Below are 17,580 nucleotides of genomic sequence, written 5' to 3' on the forward strand. Positions count from 1 at the left end.
TATAATTATAGTTTACATTATTTGCTAAATATAGTTTCCATATGTTTTAATAACATGCTTCTCATTCTAATAAGGTAGGGATTTGACTTGAATTTTTAGCCATGCTGTCAGCTTTACAATGAGTTCTGCTAACACTGGTAATATGAAATGACCAGTCACTGACATTTCCTTCGAAACAAATCCATGTAAATGTGCTGGTCTTAAAAGCCTTGCATTTTTTAATAGATAAAGTGTATATATTTGTTCATCATATTTATGCAGCTTGTATCATTCATTTTTATACACATCTGTGGATATTGACAATTGAGAAAATTTCCCCGCTGCTAAACATGAATGACTGTGTCGCTGTTGTCACTTGTTCCCTTGTAGCATCAATGAGGGCATCAAATGATTCTATGGATAAAAGAGTCAGAGAAAGAGAAGATAATAAGAAATACATACATTTGTACAATTGACTGTGGATACTCATGAATGTGTTATTAGCATTTTGGAACAGTAAATTCTATAATTAATGGAACTTAATTTAATGTCCTGATCTACTCGTACTGTTAGCCACACTCCAGCAATAGTGGAATTCCTTTCTTTTGTTTGAATAAACATAGTTCAAAAGCATCTGGGACCAGGTTGCTTTTGTATTACATTAATTTGAAAATGGCACATGGACACTTAAAATGACATGCGTAAGAATATTTGTGTTGTGTATCTGGATAATATTGTTTCCAGAATTGCTAAGTGGAATAAGATTTATATATAGACAAAGCAACTTCAAACAGTGCAATAGGGGAGACCGAGGAGTCTTTGCCCTTTTTCCGACTAGTATCTATATTTACTTCCGGGGAAGAACAGGGTAAAGGGTAAAGTTCAAAATTACGCAGACCTGTTCAAAACTCACACCATCGTGACTCTCTGGTAATACTACTTCAGATAAGGTATACTTTGACCAATCTATGATGTACGGTTATGGAGTTATGGGCAAAATTGGGACGTCATAGGTCCAATTTTTCCTCCGATGGGGGCTAAATGGAACTTGCTCTGATTTTGATGAAACTAGTCTCAAATTATTTGTATTGTTGCAAGAAATATAGTTTTAACGATCTTGGGATTAATAGGGGCTGTCAGCCAATTTCGCCATCTTGTGGATACAAATGATCTGTGTGTTCATGTGTTAGACACTACGCGCAGGTCGCAGCTTGCCACGCATCGATGGTGCGTTTAGCTGTTCACATATAGATCGAACGACCATCGCAGCGTGCACCCACAAGATAGCGGCATACAACATCACACTGATTATCTCTATTTTATATGCAAAAACTCAATATGAACTGTGAAAAGGGCTAGTGTAGGTTCATGGCTAAAGCCCAAAGAAGTTAGAGAATTAACTGAAATTGCAGGGCAAAAATGCAACCTGTAATTATAGAAATGTATACAAATAAGCCTGACAGGGGGGGGGGGTCCAGGGAGGCATTTACATTTTAGACCTTCAGCTAAAAATATTCTAATTATATGAAAATATAGGGATTATAGGGCTGTTAAAAAACTTTCTAAGGAAATAGAGAAATCTTAAAAATATAGGAAATATATGGCCACTTGCAGCCCTGCTCATAGAGCTACATGATACACCTTACCTGACTCAAGCACCTGTAAAATGTACAACATTATCTGATTGCAGCTCTTGTAGGGTTCAGCAGAGAGAACAGGAAAGTATTTTTGCAACTGTTACAGCACTCTTGTTGTATTAAATCTCGTTTCACATATTCAGCTCCGACTACTTTCAACATGCAAAATCTGGAAAAGAAAAAATATAGGTTGAAGAAGAACTTCTCATAACAATACTAATTATGGCGTGTCCGTCCGTCCCTCTGTCCGTGCGCTATCGCATATTTATGAATATAAATGAGCTTATTTGCAAATTTTACCTACATTTTCATTATTCCACTCTGCAGATTAAACGCAATCACCGATCACCTTCAAACTTGGTATTGTAATGGTGGCCTGACGTGCAGTATAGTTTTGTGCCATGTTATTTGCATGAATATTTATGTCCTTATTTACAAATGTATTTGCATTTGCATATATGCAAAACCACATACTTTCAAAACAGTATGTAATTTTTTTGCAAAACCATGTGGTTTTGCATGCAGTACTGATCTCCCTCTCTTAACTTTGTATTGCATTTTTTATATGAAAATGGAAATGGTCGTGTGTAATGAAGTGGTGTTCCTTTGTGCAGTAAATTTCAATGATCGCGCATCATATTGCATTGAAACACTCCTAATTTACTAAATATAGACCCTATCATAGTAAATGTGTATATTTTCTGAAAGGAAAATGTCCAGTCTGTCCAAATATGGCATGTCAGTAGGGGCTAGTCTGTGCAAATCCTTGTATGCATGAAAATGATGTCAACAAGAAGCACCGCCTCAAAAACATGTAACATCTAAACCACAGCACATATAAAAAACCCAACCTTATCAGTGCAATGGCCCACCTAAATATATACTTTGAAAAGGTTGCCACTAGTTGATGAACTGTTATGATGTACACGGAATGACATATTACAAAATTTTCAGTCAAAATAAATGGAAAATACAGGATATAATGCTTGGACTGCTTAAGACTTGCCCCTTTTTTGGAAAGAGTAAACTTCTTTCTTCAAGAAAATGTATAATTTTGATATAATATGTAGTTTGTAAATTAAGAATGTTTCAATGTATGATGGTGCGCGATATGTGCCCCAGGAACCAGGGAAGTGAGACAGATGGAACATCTATTGAATTATTTACGTAACATTGTATAGAAGGTACACGCCAAGCTATTGTGCTAACAATGTAGTCAGCCGCACATGTACAGCATGCCTTTTCAGTGGATCAGGTATGCCGCTTCTATTTCAGTTTGTTTATTTACAGGTTTATTAACAAAAATTGTTTTTTTCTCGATTAATTTTCACATAAAATGTGACAGGACTTTAATAGTTAACATCAAATTTATAGTCCATAAATTGCACAAAATCAACCAATATTGGAAATCAGTCATTTACATTTAAACCGCCAATTATTGCTATAAATATGCGCATTTGACACGTAAATTTATCTCACATCTATATGTGAGCCCAGGCCACCCCAAAATTGCTGTTGACAAAAATATTCTTGACTCTTGAGTCTGGTATTATATTTCCATTTTGCATAAAATTAATTTCATTTCATTTTATTTTCTGTTTTGTCACTGCTATGAAAGTATGTATTTTTGCATGTATACCCGGTACATGTATGTACAAATTGCATTTATGGCTACAGGAGACTGACTACATTGTGACCTGAACCGAGTTACTTTGAGATTAACTCTAGCGTCAAATTTGCACATGTAGACTATACGAATTCCATGCTAGAGTCCTTTGCCATTTTTTTTTGTGGGTCGATCAGCGTTGATTTAATATCATAAGTTCATAACTTAAATCATGAAATGTACGGTTGTCGGTTGGCATGACATCACTTGTGATAGATTGCTTTTGCTGAGATTTGGCTGAATTCCATTTGGCTCACCCCCTCAGACACGAAGGGGACACATACCGTTGCACTATGGGGAAAATTGTCTTGAACTAAGAGGTCCTGCACAAACCAATAGGGATTTCACAAGGGTGTCCCCTTTGACAGACATTCTCTCGGTCGGGCTGTTTAGATCTATTGCACCCATGCACTTTCGGACAATGCAATGGCATGTTTTGTGATTTCACCCACTAATTGCAACAGCAATTCAAGTGTCCCCTTTGTAAGACAGGGGCCGAGATGGAACAGCCAAATCTTGGCAAAAGCAACCAATGGGTTTATATTTGAGAACTCCAGCTTCAAATTTGCACACGATAGTTACCGGTACTAGAGTGCTGTGCCATGTTTTGTTGGTCAGACAGCGGTGCAATTTTTTGCACCGAAGGTTATCTATAAAAATAAAAGGAAGTCGCTAAATCTTGTGCGCGAATAGACTCAGAGATGATTTCACTTTCAGCTCTGATTTATTCGTACATTGATCGGGTACATATTGCCATTAAACCATCTGAGGTTCATTTTGCAAAAATTGATGGTAACTAAGAGAATAACATAAAAACTGTCGTGTTGCTATGCAAAATCGCATGCAGTGGCATTGTGGGTAATAAGGACAGTGTGAACCGCGTAATAATATTTCCATTAAAAACCATACGCAGAGCAACATTGCCCTGTTTTCTGCCAACTGCGAGGTGGCCAAGAAATGATTCAGGCTATCTAGATGCACAACATCGCGTACTTTAAGAATGATCTTACGAGCTTTTCGCCCCTACGCAGAGCTACGCACCCCATTTTCCGCCACCGCACCGAAGTTGGCAGCCAAGAGATTAAGTCTATGTCGCATGAATTTTATTATTCATTCTAGGCCTATAATGAATCGTCGTTTAGTTTTACAGCCACATTCATACGGGAGATTGAGGAATATACAGGGAACGCATTGCAGTGGTAGCGCGTACCGTAACTAACTGGCAGCAGGGGGTTGGCGTTAATACGTCGGCGTACTGAGCAATGTGACGCGCACGTACGGGGTGCATAATATGCACAGACCAACTTTCCGTGCCAGAGAAATAGAAAAGAAAAGAAAGGAAGACAAAACTGAAAAGGTAGGCCTATGGATGGGTCGGGTTGTGGATTATATGCATGGTACTGGATTCGGTTAAGAGATTACCCGCCAAGATGATAAAAATCGTGAGGATACGAGAGGAAAGAAGGAAGCTAAAAATGAAAGAATAAATAAATAAATAAATAAATAAATAAATAAATAAATAACGTAAAAAAACTAAAATAATGAGAACAGAATTAAATAGATAAAATTCAAACGGGAAATCACAAGCTAAGCAGGAAATATGAAAAATGGGAACAAAATGTAGAAAAAAAGCCAAAACTAAAAGGAGAAATGTAAGAAATGGTAGATTTATAAAATAATGCATGGGAACGGGGCTCAATAAATGAATAACATGGAAACGGAAATCACGAGCTAAGCAGCATGGGAACAAAATAGACCTATGCAAAAGAAACTGAAGAGAAAGAAAGGAGCTAAATGAATAGAAAAAAAAGAAGAAGACAAAAAAGGTAGGCCTACGGGTATGATTACAGTAACTACGGTAAATGAAACGGGAGCAAACTAAAGAGGGAAAGAAAGAAACTAATCAGGAAAATTAAGGGATAAAAGAAGTTAAAATTAGAAACTAATCACGAAAAATAAGAAAAATAAATAACAACTGAAGGAAACGGGAAATCACAAGCTAAGCAGCTGATAAAAATGAAGCTATAAAGGAAAACGTATAAGAAAGGATAGATTTAGAAAATAATGGGAATGGGGTTAGGCCTAGATAGAAATAACATGGAAACGGAAAATCAAAAGCTAAATAGCATTTTGTTTTAATGGAAACAAACTAGGCCCGTGCAGAATAAACTGAAAAGAAAATGGAAATGCAAGAAGGGACAGGTTTAGAAAAATAAAATTTACCTTTCAATGATTCTACCTTTTCAGTAATTCCTCCTGTTTTAGTGATCGCTCCCATTTACTCATCTAGCGGGGACCCGCGCGAAGCGCGGGTATCCCGCTAGTTTATTGTAATTTTAGGAACATTTTTGATGCAATCGCCTGTGGTTATCGGCTGTATGTGTTTAATTCTGAACTTCCATTGCTTTAATTTATACGGTGTCATGCTTCAGCGAATCCTACTAAATTTTGAATGCAATGGTCTCTAGCCTAGAATGTGAAGCTATCGGTGAGCAAATTCTTGACTACATGTAAACTTCACGAGCAATGGAAGAAGCGATCTATCACAAGTAACGTCAGGCCGACCCGTCCGAAAGAATGACTGAGAAGTGGGCAAGTGATCTAGATGGAACTAGCATCCAATGTGATGTGAAGCTTCATGTACACCGGCAGCGTGTTCGCCCATGAGTGCGTACCGCAGTGAATCCAACCATGGCCATGCCATCACACTCGTGATTAGTTTAGTACTATAATTAAGACTTAAAGCCATATTATCATAACATTTGCTGAGGAGAACGCCCTCAATTTTTTTTTTAATTCTGCGATTGTAATGTACGTAATTTTACGATTGTAATGTACGTAATTTTACGATTGTAATGTACTTTAGTCAATAAAGATACTCTGCAAAAATCAAGACTTAAGGTGCTGTAGTTTTGTCAAAATCCGAGATTTTGAATAAAACGATGGAACCGGCATTTTACGATGGAAATATTTGTCTAGTAATACGTATGCACAGTAGGCCTACGTACATGGTCTGCAGGATCTACTAATCTATTTTTACAGAGACGTTATAATATGGCTTTAATTATTGTATCCAAGACAAGGGTTGTTCGTTTGTGTTGTAGTTTGAAATTTATGTGATAGGACCTAATTTGAATCGCGGTTGGATCGTCACGTGTACAGCTGTTCAACTTCAAGCAGTGTTTTAACTTTGAAAGCTAAAAGCTGTTGAAATTTCTAGCTGATACATACATCAAACGTATGGAGCTGCAGTATATTAAAAGCCGAAACTCACATACCTGATACATGACATACATGTACATGTATATGTATCTATCTATGACAATTGACATGTCTATGTACTGTGTACATGCGATGCATGGCCATGGTGGATGTATGGGAAACAGGACACCTCGCCCACACGCAACTTCGCCTACACGGCATCTCGCCTACGTGCCATCTCGCCCCCTATGCAATGCAATGCATTGCAATGGCGGTTGTGGATGTATCATGACGATCGATGTGACCGGAAGGGCCCGGGGGGGCACTCACATTTTTTGGGTAGGGGTGTGCCACCGCCAGTTTCGAACTCGAGGTCTAGGGAACTGATCGCCCGTCAAATAGGTAGGGTCTAGGGAACTGATTGGCCGGTCAAAAAAGGGGGGTCTTGGGAACTGATCAGCCGCCAATGGGGGTCTCGAGAACTGATCCAGGGTAATTTTCAATTTTTTTGTTGCATTTTTGCCACAGATTTTCGAAAAAATCGATTTCGATTCTTGTCAAAAATTGTGCATCGAATTAAGTATATCGGGATGAAAAATAAATTAAATGTATCTCAACATCTGGACCTGGATCATACCAAGCAGAATGTCTGCATCACACTTGAATCCAGATTAGGGACCGATCGTTATTTACGGCAGGGTGGGGGATGGGCGTTTTGGAAAAATCAACAAAAATTTTCGCGTTCCCCCCTCGCGTCCGCTCAAAATTTCCGCGTTCCCCCTTGTTTTCCCAATTTCTCCATTTAAAACTTCACAATCCCGCCCCTCCTGGTTCAACTAAAAAATTCAGGTTCCCCCCTCTCAAGACTAAAAAAACTTGTGTTCCCCCTAAATTTTCCCTGCCATAAGTAGGGAGCCTAGTACAGGGATTTATTCTATACAAGGATTTTTATTTTTGGGTGGATCATCTGGAAAGGATAAAATTCAAATTGAGAAAATATTCTAGGTATGACTTGTACTTACCAGAACACGATCATGTCAGAAATTAATATTTTGTTCTGGGTATGGGTCTGATTATTCGGACTAACTTGTACTATAACATCCAGATCATAAGAAAATGACAAATAGCCTAAATTCCCTGTACTGGCCTACTTTCTCACCTACTGAATAATTATAGCAGCAATACTACAAGCAAACCTGAGATTGCCGCAAAGAAAAACATTATAATTCATAGTTTTATGTGAATGGATCGAGCCATAAATGTCAAGTGTGCAGAATTCGGCAGTCTTTCCACCAGGCTGATAGATCGAAAATCACTTCTAAATTCACTATTCGGGCCAGCCAATGAAGTGTACATATTTGAGGTACTATAGTCATAATATTTACTTCCAGTTTTATTCCCAATGATGGTCTCAATTCACTGTGGTCTCAATTCATCAAAATGTTCATGTCACCATCAGCCGAAAAGTCCGATGATTTTCAATGTCATGGCCTCGAGTGATGTTTACATTTTGAAAACAATCACAAAACTGGTCCAGTGTTGCCTAAAAAGGAGCCCAAAATTCACCTTATTCCTTACAATGTGTTAAATGGGGAAGAAAATGATGGAAAATTCCCATTGAAGGAAGTTTTTGGGCTGCAAAAGTAGCTTTTGGGCCGAGATTTTGGGCTTGTAAACGTAGCGTGGAAAACATGCCAATCTATTGTCAATGAGAGCGGAGATGATGAATTCTGTGAGTCTAGCGAACGGCTAGAAAAAAAATTGAGTCATCAGAGCGGCAATCAATGAATTCAGGGGGTCTAGGGAACGGCCAGCGGCTCTGAAAAAGGGGGTCGTCGCCGCGGCACATACCCGTATAGCTGACAAATGTGAGTGCCCCCCCCCGGGCGGAAGGGTCGTGTGTTCCTGTGTTGGTAGCAGACTATACGATCAAGGATTCGTTCCAATGAATGCACGGGAATATTCAACAAATTTGTGTGTGTGTGTGTGTGTGTGTTTTATAAATTGAGGCCCCTACCGTCCCGTCCCGGTTTTGTAGATTATGTTCGGTTTTTAACACACCGTGCTGATGTGATTATAACAATATTTTTTTAATATTTTAATATGTGTATGCATTTTTTCAACATGCATTTTTAATAATTTGATAACTTCGTGTTAAAGTTTGTTATACTTGAATTTTTATGAAGATAATTATAAAGAAAAATATGGCAGTCTTAATTTTTTTAATACCATTGATTGTTAAAACTTTCAGCCTACTTTTAATAACTTGATAACGTGATAAAGTGTTTAAAATAAATTTTGGCCATTTTCAGCGAGCAGGGCCTGCTGTGCTGTGCGTTTCGCCCCTTTTTACACCGCGGGTATTTGCTGCCGACGATTGCAGCTGATTGCTTGACAAGTCCCCTGCGTGACTGCCAGCCAAACCACGGAATGGCCCGGAAATGGAATATACTGGATACGTTGCGTGCTGCGGTGACAGTGCCATTGATTTACCCATGTCATACCCGGCGATTTCGCGGAAGTCTTTACTTGCCAGCGTGTTGGAGGACGGGTAGTGTGCGCAACAAAAAAATTGTATTGAATTGCGGGCCGTGTTAAAACATGTTTTGTGCTTGTAAGTCCGTACCATGCACACGAAGACGAAGGAAAGCCATTGAATTATGATACAAAATCATAAGGGTAATGAAAGTTGATTCCAAGTTTCCCATCATCGTCATCACTTTTTTACATTATATTAGCTTATATTTTCACGAACAATAATTAATTTAATATGTCCGAAATTTAGGCCTTATAAATGTATTTTTATGTTAAATACTAATATGTATTTTACTTTTACAGATATGTTTTCATGAACAAAAGAATCAATTAGGCCCTATTATATGTGTTATTTTATTTTACAAATTATGTTTACTTCATATAAGTTCATACTTTTTAGTGTTAAATTAATTATGGCCAGTATGGCCTAATAATTTATATAATATGGCCAAAAAAGCGCTTGCGAGTTTTGTGTATTTTTATTTAACCGAATCATTCATTTTACCGGCTCAAACTCACTTAAAATAAAGTTAGAGATGTTCAAAACTTTTAAAACTTGCAGTCCTATAAAAGATATTAAATCAGAGAAGATCTTCTTTGACATAGCCTAATGAAACAATTAAGGAAAAAATAAATTTTTCAAAGACAAATGCGCACAACTAGCAAAACAAACGCCAGCAGCATGCAGCTTTGGGATATTTTGTGGGAGGCTGTGCAGTGACTTATGCCCCATTTTGCACCGCGTGTTAACGGCGGATATTCATTAGCTACCACTTACACGAAAACGCCGGGTGTGATTATGTTCAATCAATGGTACCATGATCCAAGCACGCAAAAATGCCAGAATACACCGATGTACCTTCCTTGACAAGGCCGGGCCCCGCGCGCGGCCGCATGGCATACACACAGCATACACACTGATGTACGATCGATTGCTTGACAAGTCCCGGTCAAGTATGCTCTCAGTTTGATTAAGACCCCGAGAATTATACGGGCCATGTTTTGTGCTTGCGACGTAGGCCTATCGGAGGCACGCGAAGAAGAAAAAGTTGCAAATGTTTGCAAAACTGGTTAATACTAAATACGATTTCGGTAAAATTTTAATTTGGGGTTATTCTTTGTCAAATATTATTAGTATTAACGTGCTCCCTTATAGGCCTACACATCCAAAGACCCATCATTTTCTTATTGTTTTCACGCAAAAGACTCCCAAGGAATATTTCCTCCCAAGACCATCAAGTTTTAGAATATGGCCCAGAAAGAATTCTTTTCTTTTTCTTTTTTTTTTTTTTTGGGAGGGGGGGGGTCTTCTCTCGAAAGGCCTCATTTGTTAGCAACTGCCCTCGAAAGACCTCTTTTTGGATCCTACTCCTATTTATTGCACAATTCCCCCGAAATACCTTATGAGCGCGAAAATGGAAAATGTTACTTTTGCGCGCATAAAACTGAATCTGGAATCTGTGTTTTGTTTTCTTTCTCCTATAATTCTATAATGACTTTGGTTTGTTTATTTGTTCTCTCTACGTCCACTCCCGCATACACACCCCACCTAACACTCCCGCTAACACTCCATACACACCCTTCATGAACACATCTCGAAGAATCAAGCGCGGAAATTGAAAATGTTACTTTTGCGCGCATAAATCCGAATTTGAAATTTTTGTTTTTGTTTGACGGTTGTGTTTGTTAGAAATCAGTAAAGAAATATGATGTGCATATGTATAATATACAAGAAGGTATACACATGATAAATGAAAGAAAGATAATAATTATAATAATAGAAACAAGGAAGGAATTATTTTAGACAAGTGTTAATTGTGTGTATGCCCAGCCTGATCATGCAAACGACATCCGAGTAATCCGAGCTTCCAAATCTGGGTGTTTGATAAGCCTAGACAGGGAAGACCCATTCGTAGACGGTGCACACATGAACAGGCAAAATTCGGGGCAAAATAATGATTTATATGAAGTTTAAAATTAAATCATGTATGGTATTTGATAGACCTAGAAGACGCGGTGCGCGTGTTAATAGGATCTAGGAAAAATAACGAGTTATATGAAGTTTAAAACGAATCATACCTGTATATAAAGCCAAACAACCTACATCTTCCAAATCTGGGGAAAATAACGAGTTACGTGAAGTTTCAAATTAAATCAAAGCTCGTATATCAATAAACACATTTATTGCACAAAATGTATCCATTTGTTTGAAATTTTTTCCCAGGGTAGCTCCGATGTCTTACAAACATAATGAATTTGATTCCAATGTATACTCAGTGGACATGTTAAAACATTACAATGCCAAAAAATCAGCATGATCAGGGTTGAAACGTATTATGTAAAACGATCGAAGGCCTACACTATTATGGTTTTATCTCTTGGCCCCGGCTCTTGACAGTTCAGTTTCGGCACACTAAATTAATACTAGGAGAAACTTAAGAAATAAGGGGAAGGATTCGATTTTGAGCTTGTCACCAAGAAATTTAAGAAAGAAGGACTCCGGGAAGGCCCGAATAGACTTTGATCATTGGTCATCAAAAGGCCCTTCCATCATGAGACGACCATCTATATATACATGTTGCGTAGAGAAACGTAACACTTGCAGCTGTAAATGCGTAGGTCTTTTCGTTTTAGCTTTAGTCTTTCACATATCATTTCAGTACACCCATTATAATCATTTTTTCTCTTTCCCGTCCAATTATGCTTGTTTTGTACTCCATCGGTAATCAAATGGTTCAAACTATAAACGAATACCGTATTAGATTGTTAAACCCGGTTTCCTCCTTCAGGCATAAGGCCAAAGTCTTTCTTTCCTTATGTCCTTAATTTTTCTTTATTCAATCCTGTTCTTTCTTGAGGCCCTAGGCCTAATTCTTTTTTCCCCTTTGATACGTTATTGCATTGTCAATGGTCATGTCATATACATAAATAATTCAAACTTTCTGACTTTGGTTTGAGCTGAGACTAAAATACCCAAACCCTTACTTGCATTTGAATCAAATAAATATATTATATAGGATACATGCTAAATACTTGAAGCCAAAGCAATTAAGTATAACGAGTCAGATCATGCTGACGGTGTTTATGCTACATCATATGCGCAGCGCAGGTGCTCCTTTGTTAAAAGGGAAATCTCTGATGAGGAACGGTCAAAGAGTAGTTCTCGCCAGTCAAGAAAGATAAACTGTGAAAGTCCACTTCCCGAAAAGGAACTTTCACCAGTTCGTCTTCATGGTCTTTCTTACGCCATGTGAGATACTAGTAGTGATCATATATTCTGAGCTAAGCATAGTTTGGTAACTATAAAGAAAAAAGGTCCTACTCGTCCGACTGTCAAAAAGCTGAGACGGTTAAATAATAGCATTGCATGAGTACGACATAGTGTAGGCCTATTAGCTTAAACATATAAATCATCATTATCAGTTTATAAAGCAAAGTTTCAAATTATACGACATGCATGAATAAAGTACACATGACATAGGCCTACGTATCTTCCAAATCTAGGTTTATCAAACTCCCAGATTTGGAAGTTATATGAAGTGGTCCTTTTTATTATTATTCATTTTGCATTTATATTAAACAGGACAAAACACAAATAACTTGAGAAAAAAAAGATAGAAAGAATAACTAGACTTAGCTGTGGTCTAAGACCACGAACACAGCCGTGTTATGACCCTTTAATCACCTTTGACCCCAAAATATATGAAAACCCCATAGACATTGGCTAATGTCAATGCACGTGTCCATGTGGCATCACTTTGCTATGCTTTTTGTGGCAGCAGGGCATTTTGAAGGTATATCGTTTTATACCGGAAGTGACCCCTTACTGACCTTTGACCCCAAATGTGTGTACACCATATAGACACTGTGTTATAACAATGCATGTGTGCAAGTATCGTCACTGTCCTACGTAATTTATGGAAGAAGATGCATTTTAAGTCTTTAAGATTTATTTTACGCGAGGTTTGATTTAAATTTTCTTTGGGATCGGGAAAAAGAAATTCTATTTTTAAATCTTTCGAAAGACTTACACAATAAACCAATCACAATGCGATGGCGCGTGCACGTGATCAAATCGAAACGTTTTCCTGAATTGCTCAGCCGCCATCTTTCTTTTGCGATTTCGTGTGGTGGCGAGCGAATGAATGAAGTGATATGGACGAATTTGTTTTGCAGAATGGCATCCCAGATGCTGTAATTGCCAATGTCAGTGACTATAACTTCCATGAGAAAGCTTACATTGTTGTACATGTGTGCACGAAGGGCAAATGTGAACATTATCTTCAATCGCCGAGGTAGTAGTCTGTGCTTCTGCTGTATAAGCTTACCTATGCATTATACACCTAGGATTCAATTTCTGCATTCGACACATATCACAATTACTGGTATTATGATATTATGTTTGGATGTCATTCAATGTGTTAAATATGGAGCTGTAATAAAAGAAATCAATGTTTGCCTGAATAAATTGCACATTTTGAGTCTGTGTTGTTGTTTTTTCTTTATCCCAACTCCTTTGCAAATTTTAAATCTCAAGAAGATTTATTTATAAGTAAATCTTGAAAAGATTTAAAGGTAAAACTGAAAAGATTTAAATTTTAAGTCTAAGAGATTTATATTTTAAGTCTTTTGTGGTTTTAAAATTTTAAGTCTTAACAAAGACTTAATTTAAATCCCAAAGGGTTCGTCACTAATAACAGTCTCTGTTAGATTTAAAAGTAAGTCTTTTAGATTTAAAAATAAGACTTTGTAATTTAGAGAGCAGTAAAACATAAAAACAGACCAAATAAAAGAGGCGAATAAAAGTAAAACAAAATTGTGACTAAAAATATTTTTTTTAAAGTAGAACCACATAACAAAACAATAACATAACACATAACAAAAAGTAGAAAAACAAACATAAAAATAGAACAAAAAGGCCTAAATCCAAAAGAAAGCAAGACCAAAGAAAAGCATACGCAAAAAAAAAAAAAAAAAAAAAGAAAGAAAGAAAGAAAACCATAAAAATGGAAAAACAAAAATAGGACAAAAAAGCCCAACCCCCAAACATGTAAGAAAACAATACCAAATAAACAAAATCAAAAGGAAACAGTACAAAATACAGACAGACATAATATTAATTGATACAGACAAAATAAAACAAACAAAAACGCATAATATACAAAAAACAATACGATCGTACCAAATTAGTATGTAGTAGGCTACAAAACATTACAAAATAAAGAAAAGGATAACCAAACCAAAACGAGCCAAAATATAACTAGAAACGTAACAAAAAACAAGCAAAAAGCCATAGACCTATCCCAAACAAAGAAATTATTCACCAAACAAAGAAAAGCATAAACAATACACTAATTAAAGGAAAAAACTAAATTGAAAATATATAACCCAAAACCCACTCAGACAAAGCTCTAATAAATCCAAACGAAGAAAAACAAATTAACATTAAACAACATAACAAATTATAGCAAGAACCAAGAACAACAACAAAGCCAAACACTAAAAAAACATTACGAAATATGAAAGAAGAATATTACAAATTACCCAATAAAGAAAACATGCAAAAGTCCAAAAGACTATTAAAAAAGCGGTACCGTAGGAAACGTAGGCCTATTAAATTTTGATGCACTATACTTTCCTTATTTCGAAAACGCAATACTGAGCTACTATTGTAATTGCCGATATAGCTAAATTAGGTGAGGGGGAAATACAACTATTATACTTCTCAACTTCAAATCAGTGAAATCACCACAGCACCATCATCAAATCATCACCTATCGACACCGGGCTATTCTCAAAACTACAACAGGACGTGGTCACTATATTCTCGTCCATTCAATGGGGGCGATTTAATGAATACATCATTGATAGTACGATCTGAATACACACACATCCTGTGCGCATCGATCGTATACATCCACAATGCCATTGCGTTGCATTGCCGCAATAGCTAATTAGGGGGCGAGATGGCACGTAGGCGAAATGGCGTGTAGGCGAAGTGCATTGTGGGCGAAGTGTCCTGTATTCGGATGTATGTAATGGGGTGTAGCGTGTGTAGTAAACACTGACACGTCGTATCTTATAACTAATTTGCAAAGACTTACCTGGCTACGAGGAATGATTCAACCACACCAACTATCTGACAGTGATGCACAGATTCTCACATCGAATAAATATACACTACTTCGCCTAGCTGAGCGATATAAAGCGGCGGACATTATTGCGAGAATGACAAGCTGTCTATATTCATGATAATGGAAAGCACCGCACACCACTAAAATCGTCGTCATTGATTTTCCCACGCAAGTTCCATAACTTTTTTTTATGCAAAAGAAGATTTTTTTCTTTACAGTTTCGAATTATAAATTCTGTTTCATCTTAGAGAAGAATATTTTTCATAACAAAGCATGAATGGCTCAATGATGAACATTGCTCGTCTACTTGTTGAGAAAACTAGCGATATATAAAATTCCGACTGCTAACTACATTTTGGCCTTGTATATTCATGCGCAGATAGCCGTAAATATTGCCCAAAAATTCCTGTTTTATTTAAACCTGTGTGGCATTCACATTTACAAATTCTATTCAAACATGGTTTTGAACACTAAAATTGCTAATATTGTATCAATTTGTCACATTTTGTATGTAAAGATGGCACTACATGACTGATAAACTTAGGCAGAAGTCTGATTTAGTGGTATAAGCCCTGGAATTAAAATGAGCACGTGGTGATACATAACTGGGTGGAATATTTTCTAAAACAATGCAAAAATTCTTCAAATTATTTGCGAACCACGCAAAAGGTCAATCAAAATTGTTAGGATATAATGCAATATATTTCTTAATTCACATTTGATTCACAAGTTGACAAATATTTTTAAAGTTACGAACACGTATATTTCATTATATATCACCAAACTCGATTGAAGAGTCTATGCAAAACATCATACTTTAAAAGTATGTAGTAAATTATGCTATACCGGGATGGTAGCCAAGCAGATTTTTAAACCACCTGGTCATATTTTGATTTAATTTTATGCTTGATTTTCTTTATAATTAACCGTTTGGACCAATCTTACAGGGTATTTTACCTATATTAAACCAAATCTAATCTAAAAAACTGGAGGAATTCTTTGAAAGTTAAGCAAGATATGACGAAAAAACGAAATCGACATAGATGGTGTATGCACTACATCGTGTACCGATCATTATTGGTGCTTGTCATTCAAAATAAGACCTTCACATCATGAAATGGCCCTAGTAACCGGCAGACTGAGGCTGGTAAGCTAGGGCACGAACAGTTCAAATACCATGAATATGATGAATAGAGTATTATACCCCGCTCCGTAAATGGGGCCAATTTCAGATTTAAATTATTATAAAATCATATTGTATTTTGTTCTCATAAGAGACCATGAATTGTATGCTGACCTGGATTTCTATCTAGCGCCCTCTATATTTTTGTCTCGTCATATTATTATCACTTGTACGACCCTTGATGTGATTATAAATAGCGGCGTGAAATACTCCGTTGAATTGTACTGCTGTTTTAATAGCTAGCTGCCCTGATGCAGCCATCAACAGCTGCATGAATACCTCACAGAATGTTCTGTCAGAATATTGTGACGTCATTCTTTTGCTTGCATGATGATGTCATGCCAGTCAGACACTAGCTAACATGGTGCTAATTTTGAATTATCAAAGGACTTATGTCGCATATGTAAAAATAACCGTATAAATTTAGATTTGCCAGGGTCGTATTTGTACAGGTATACTGTAGGTTTCTATCATCATAATAAATTAATATTTGATGGAATCAGAAATGTTGGGTGTGGTGTTTTTTTCTTATGGTGTTTATTCAGTATATTGACAACCCGTATATTTCATTATTATGTTTTGATGAATAAAAGTGTGTGAAAATATGGGATTCAACACATAATAATGATAAAATTGGATGCTTTACGCCCAATATTTATTGATCTCGCCAATATTTTAAGACTCATAGCTCGACCAATAAATATGGACTCATCGATCCAATTTGATATCAAAATAGTGTACTTTATTTAGTACAGGTCAGTCAAGTCTCAGGTCAAAAAAGGCAATAAGACAAAGATTTTGGAACCAGGATGATTTTGAAACTTTATATAAATGACTCACATTTTGGTCATTTGAGATTTTGGTACCAAAGTAATCACCAGCACGTACCCACAGATTGTTACAGATACCCACAATCATAGAGCTTCCAATCAAACTTCATTCGCAGATATAGCATTCTAATTCTACTTAGCCACATCTCATTGCAGATATAGCACATTTCTACTTAGCCACATCTCATTGCAGATATAGCACAATTCTACTTAGCCACATCTCATTCGCAGATATAGCACAATTCTACTTAGCCACATCTCATTGCAGATATAGCACAATTCTACTTAGCCACATCTCATTGCAGATATAGCACAATTCTACTTAGCCACATCTCATTGCAGATAGAGCACAATTCTACTTAGCCACATCTCATTGCAGATATAGCACAATTCTACTTAGCCACATCTCATTGCA

At 36.8% G+C, this 17,580-nt stretch overlaps 1 long non-coding RNA gene across 1 annotated transcript; it reads right to left on the bottom strand.

Moving 5' to 3' along the window:
- Positions 1 to 296: 296 nt before the first annotated feature.
- On the bottom strand, positions 297 to 15,301 carry LOC140171943 (uncharacterized). Its single transcript, XR_011861662.1, has 3 exons — positions 15,123 to 15,301; positions 1,626 to 1,785; positions 297 to 393 (listed from the first exon to the last, which is right to left on the bottom strand). It is a non-coding gene; the product is annotated as an uncharacterized lncRNA (long non-coding RNA).
- Between the last annotated feature and the right edge of the window lie 2,279 nt (positions 15,302 to 17,580).

This window comes from Amphiura filiformis, chromosome 15 (assembly GCF_039555335.1).
Source record: "Amphiura filiformis chromosome 15, Afil_fr2py, whole genome shotgun sequence".
Lineage (NCBI taxonomy): Eukaryota > Metazoa > Echinodermata > Ophiuroidea > Amphilepidida > Amphiuridae > Amphiura > Amphiura filiformis.